This window comes from Eriocheir sinensis, unplaced genomic scaffold (assembly GCF_024679095.1).
Source record: "Eriocheir sinensis breed Jianghai 21 unplaced genomic scaffold, ASM2467909v1 Scaffold560, whole genome shotgun sequence".
Lineage (NCBI taxonomy): Eukaryota > Metazoa > Arthropoda > Malacostraca > Decapoda > Varunidae > Eriocheir > Eriocheir sinensis.
In genome coordinates, this window is record NW_026111899.1 from 69,646 (window position 1) to 75,281 (window position 5,636).

At 43.8% G+C, this 5,636-nt stretch overlaps 1 long non-coding RNA gene across 1 annotated transcript; it reads left to right on the forward strand.

Moving 5' to 3' along the window:
* Positions 1-1,564: 1,564 nt before the first annotated feature.
* LOC126993105 (uncharacterized) lies at positions 1,565-2,513 on the forward strand. The gene is made up of 4 exons (XR_007747351.1): positions 1,565-1,637; positions 1,770-1,890; positions 2,043-2,146; positions 2,244-2,513. It is a non-coding gene; the product is annotated as an uncharacterized LOC126993105 (long non-coding RNA).
* Positions 2,514-5,636: the final 3,123 nt, after the last annotated feature.

A 5,636-nucleotide genomic window follows, 5' to 3' on the forward strand; every position in this document is an offset into this window, starting at 1 on the left:
CGTGTCCAGGGCTAACACACTGTAGTAGTAACAAATGTACGGAAGTGGGGGTTGCCTCTGCGGGGGGGACTGGAAGTGGGGGTTGGGGGGGTCAGCGGGGGGGTTACGGGAGTGGGGGTAATTTGCGGGGGGGTTACGGAAGAGGGGGTATCTAGACCCCCCACACACACACACACACACGCCCATCTCTTTTACCTTCCCCCCCCCCCCCTCACCCCCTCTCGGACTAGCGTACGGAAGCGAGAGGGTGGGTACTTGAAGAGTTAAGATAAAATCGTGAGCTCGAGTGACCACAAGATTATAATCACAGAAAAAGGTTAAAGCCATTAGGTTACTGACCAGGCTGGAATACGTCACGCGCACCTGTTCCCGGTGACCACAATATTATAATCACAGAAAAAGGTTAAAGACATTAGGTTAATGACCAGGCTGGAATACGTCACGCGCACCTGTTCCCGGTGACTTATCTTTCTTCCCATACACACACACACACACACACACACACACACACACACACACACACACGCACACACGCTCACACACACACACACTCACACACACACACACACACACACACACACACACACACACACACACACACACACACACACACCATCACTCACAGATGTTAAGAACGAGATCGCGAGTGACCACAAGATTACAATCACGGAAAAAGGTTAAAGACATTAGGTTAATGACCAGGCTGGAATGTGCCCCGCACCTGTTTCCGGCGTCTTATCTTCCCTCCTGCCCACTGACGCGCTTACTCACACACACACACACACACACACACACACACACACACACACACACACACACACACACACACACACACACACACACATCTAGCAAAAAATCTAGGAAAAAATGGATCGATGACATCTCCATGTATCTGAGGCCACGCCTATTGAAGTCTTAATGATTCAAGTCATTACAATAAACCTCAGGTCATTAAAGACTGACCTGAGGAACACACATGCTTGCACACACGCACATGCATACACACACACACACACACACACACACACACACACACACACACACACACACACACACACACACACACACACACACACACACACACACACACACACACACACACACACACACACACACACACACTAGCGCACACACACACACACACACACACACACACACACACACACACACATCTGTTCATGAGATAAAATCACGGAAAAAATGTTTCGATGACATCTCCATGTATCTGAGGCCACGCCTTCTGGTCTTCGGAAACCTTAATGATTCAAGTCATTACAATAAACCTCGGGTCATTAAGGACTGACCTGAGGAACACACACACACACACACACACACACACACACACACACACACACACACACACACACACACACACACATGTACAAACGAACACACAATGTCGAGGGGTATTTATGGACGTCAAGCCAACAAGCACTTCACAGGCTCTCAAGGCGGTCTCAGGTCAAGAGGTCTCCTGTTCTTGTTTCCCGTAAACATGAGGACCCCTGTACACACCCTGTATCAAATGTTCATGGTGTAATAATTACTTCCGTTGTCCGCACTCGCAGCTCATAGGGCGGCCTGCCTTCCAGAGGGCCTTGGGACTGGATCGAAAGATATATCTACTAGAAACAATGGTAAGTACTTAAATGTTTGCGTTACTTTATATGATTGTCATAAAAAAACAGTAGCAGATGTGGATGACGGGAGGAGGTAGAGTGCTGGACAGCATGGTCAATATCGACTTTAGTCTTTCTATCTTTTTTCAGAAGAGACGTCGTCGACTAGCTCTGATCGATCAGATGTCGGTTTCTCTCAACCAGACCCCAGCGATATTGGAAGTTGTTCTCCACGGGCGGGTCTCAGCGACGAAGCCAGTCAAAACCAAAGGTATGTCAAAACCTAATATCTTCTGAAATGCAATATTGTTAAAATGTGTTTTACAAGAGACACATTTTCCATATTGTATTTTAAGTGTCTGATAAAATATGTGCGGGATAGAGGGGTTCAAAAAATTTCATTTGTGTTTCGTATTCCTTGAGGACTATCTCCGAAGAAGGCGGGTCTGGTAGGCTCAGCCATTGGCCCTCCTCTTCAGCGATCGGTAGTGGACGAAAACGAAAACAAGCGAATACAGGAACAAACGGTAAGTTTCTACGTTTTTTTATTGCGCACACGTCTGTTCTAAGGAAAAAAATTGTAATTTCACTATTTCTCTCTAATATTATTTTACCTTTCTTCAGACACCTGCAGGAAAAAGCAAGCCCGTCGTGAGGGATTCTCCCATCCAAACAGTTCTCCACAGCCAGGACCCAGCGGTTATAACCCGGGACGGCCGACAACAACACCCTCACCAACACCAGGTGAAATAAGCCAACATTTCAACGGGGCCTTAACAACGATCGACGTGCCCGTCCCACCAGCAGACAACGGCGACATTGCATCATATTTCAACAACAACACTGGCCGTCTTCGCGAGGCAGTAGAGTCTGTATTCCAAGGCTGCCAGCAGGTTAGACATGCATCTGCGTTTAGTCAGAGAAGACCCCGACGGTGGAGTTCAATATAGAGATATGTATATGAGAAGTCATATGCAGGTAATTAGCTATGACGATATGGATTCATATGTACGTGAACTATCCGAATATTTTGTTAATCGGTTTGAACATGACATGTCGGACGAAGAGGGCAGTGGATTTACGTTAGATGAAATAGTTAGCGTAAAATTTTCCTTCTCTCTTATAATGCTGCACAATAGTATTGGAGAGTATGTGCCCTATCCTAAGGGTGTTCCAGGGAAAACACAAGTTCTCAACCCTTCAGGACCCACGGACTATGTTTTCCAAGTTCTATCAGCTTATCGCTATCTTAAGTCAAGAAATGTAGTTCCATCAGGCAGACAATGGGAGAATGATTGCTTGGCCTCTATTAATACAGGTAACATTCCAACCCCGGTATCCTGGGAAGACCTCGGTCGGCTTGAAAGATTAAACAACATAAGTATTCGCGTTTACTGTCTAGACAACGTTGAAGACAAAAAAGGCGAACTAACTCTAGTCAGAAAGGGGCTCAAAGATCAAGAAGTTGTTCATTGTCTGTTGTTGGGGAACAGACACCTAGCTCTTATCCAAGACTTTGACGCATACATGAACCTGTTTACCTGCCAACGTCGCGGGAAAAAAATGTTTTGCGATATCTGCCTGTGCGCCTGTGAGAACAAGACAACGCTTGCTGAACATGTGCTAATTTGCCCAACGATGATCACAAGACTAAGATTCCCACCCGCGGGTTCTACTGTGAAATTTATTAATCATGCTAAGGCATATGAGCCATCTTATTTAGCATTCTATGACTTTGAGAGTATTCTCGTACAGCCTTCTTCGAATGTGTCTGGATGTGTAAAGAGACATCACTTTGCCATAGCGTATGCTTACATTATAGTGAATAGAAACGGAGAAACAGTACAAAGCGGATCCTATTGTGGAAGTAATGCTGTAAACCATTTTATTCATACAATGCAGTGTGCCTGGAAAAAGTTGAAATTTTCTAAAGGCTACAATAAAATCAACATGACCGATGAAAATACGACACGTCACAATGAGCAAACTCACTGTCTTCTCTGCAAACAGGGTTTTTTAAAAGGTAAAGGAGTAAAACATCATGACCATGAAATATCAGGAAACAATTACATTGGAGCTTATTGTAATAGATGCAACCTCCAAATGAAAAATCACAAATTGCAGCTCACTCTCATTGCACATAATGCTAATTACGACATGTCGTTAATCCTGCGTGAATTAACGATACCTGACTTGAAAATCAAACTAAGACCAAAACGTTCAGTTCACAAATACCATGAAGTCATCATAAATGACTTGAGATTTATTGACTCGTATGCCTTTATGTCTGGTTCGCTCGCGGCTTTAGCGAACCAATTCATCAGTAATGGGAACGAACCCATATGCACACAACAGATGTTGAAAGATGTGCCAGCACCTGCGTTGCCATTATTGATCAAGGGAAAGCAGGTGTTTTGTTATGACTATATGGATTCGATGGAACGACTTTCTGAGACACGTCTTCCATCCCGCGAATTTTTTTCAATTCGCTTCAAGAAGCAGAACTTTCCGAAAGTGATTATGAACATGCTCAGAATGTTTGGAAAGTAGCTGGGTGTCAGAGCCTGAAGGACTATTTGTTGCTTTATGTAAAAGTGGATGTTGGTCTTCTATGTGATGTCTTCCTAGAGTGGAGAGGTATTTTGAAAACCCAGTGGAGGTTGGATATTGTAAATTATGTTAGCCTGCCAGGATTTGCCTATGACTCCTTTCTGCTAAAAACACAGCAGGAATTAGAGGTGCTTAGTAGCCCAGACATATATCATTGCATTCAAACAAATGTGCGTGGGGGCTACACAAGTGTTGTGCGTCGTTTTGTACGCGCCAATAACATCTACACGAACCCTCAGTTTAATCAAAACATGATAGAAGCACTATCCTTTCATATCTTGACTTCAACAGTCTTTATCCCACTGTAATGCAAGAGAAGTTGCCATGTGGGGATATGAGAAAACTAGATGAGACAGAAATGCAGTCGTTTTTGAGCGGGGGCTTGGTCAATCAAGCAACCGATGGCGATTTTGGATATCTCATTCTGTGCGATACTGAGGCTGTCTCACGTGAAGTCGTTGAGAAAACGGATGACCTCCCACTGATCATCAGAAGACACAATATCACCAACAGAGATATATCGTCAGTCACACGCGAATGGTATGAAGAAGAAAACCGTCCAGCACCGTGTAAGAACATAAAACTGATTGGAACACATGCTGCTCAGGAGAAAATGCTATTTGCTCTGCCCCTCCTTAAACTACTTATTCGACTAGGCCTGGTTGTTAAAAAAGTGCATGCTATTTATACGTTTAAGCAAAATCACTTTCTTGCGGACTTCATTCATGATAACTTAGAAGCCCTCAAACGTGATACTTGACCTATCATGAAAAATGCAATCAAGTGTATTTCAAACAGCATTTTGGTCGATTCCTGATGAACGTGGCCAAATATAGTGAAGACATAGATATTGTCACCAACCGCGAAAAGTTTTTGAAGCTGGCCCGAAGTCCTTACTTTAAACGCGTTGTACCTCTCAATGATGGTCATGTAGTTGTAACTCGCCATAGGAAATATTCACGGGTGAATCATCCAAACTACATTGGCTACTACATCCTAGAGCTGTCAAGCTGCGACTATATGATTTCTATTACAATGTGTTGAAGGCTCATTACGGGGATCGGGCGAAACTAGTGTATTGCGACACTGATTCCTTAATAACAGAAATTGAAACTCCTGATCTATTAACAGAGTACTCACAGGAACCCTTCAAAAGCTATATAGACACAAGTAACTTTAGCCCCTCACATTCCTTGTACAGCACAGACAACAAAGGAAAGCTTGGATTTCTCAAGTCTGAAGTGGGGGAAAGAACCATCTCAGAATTTGTAGGTGTAAAACCAAAATGCTACTCCATCCTCTTGGCAGACGGTGACCGGTTGAGTTCAGCTAAGGGCGTTCCAAAGTTCATAAAGAAAATTGCTCATCAGCGATACAAAGACGCCCTATTCCAGAAGCAAACATTTA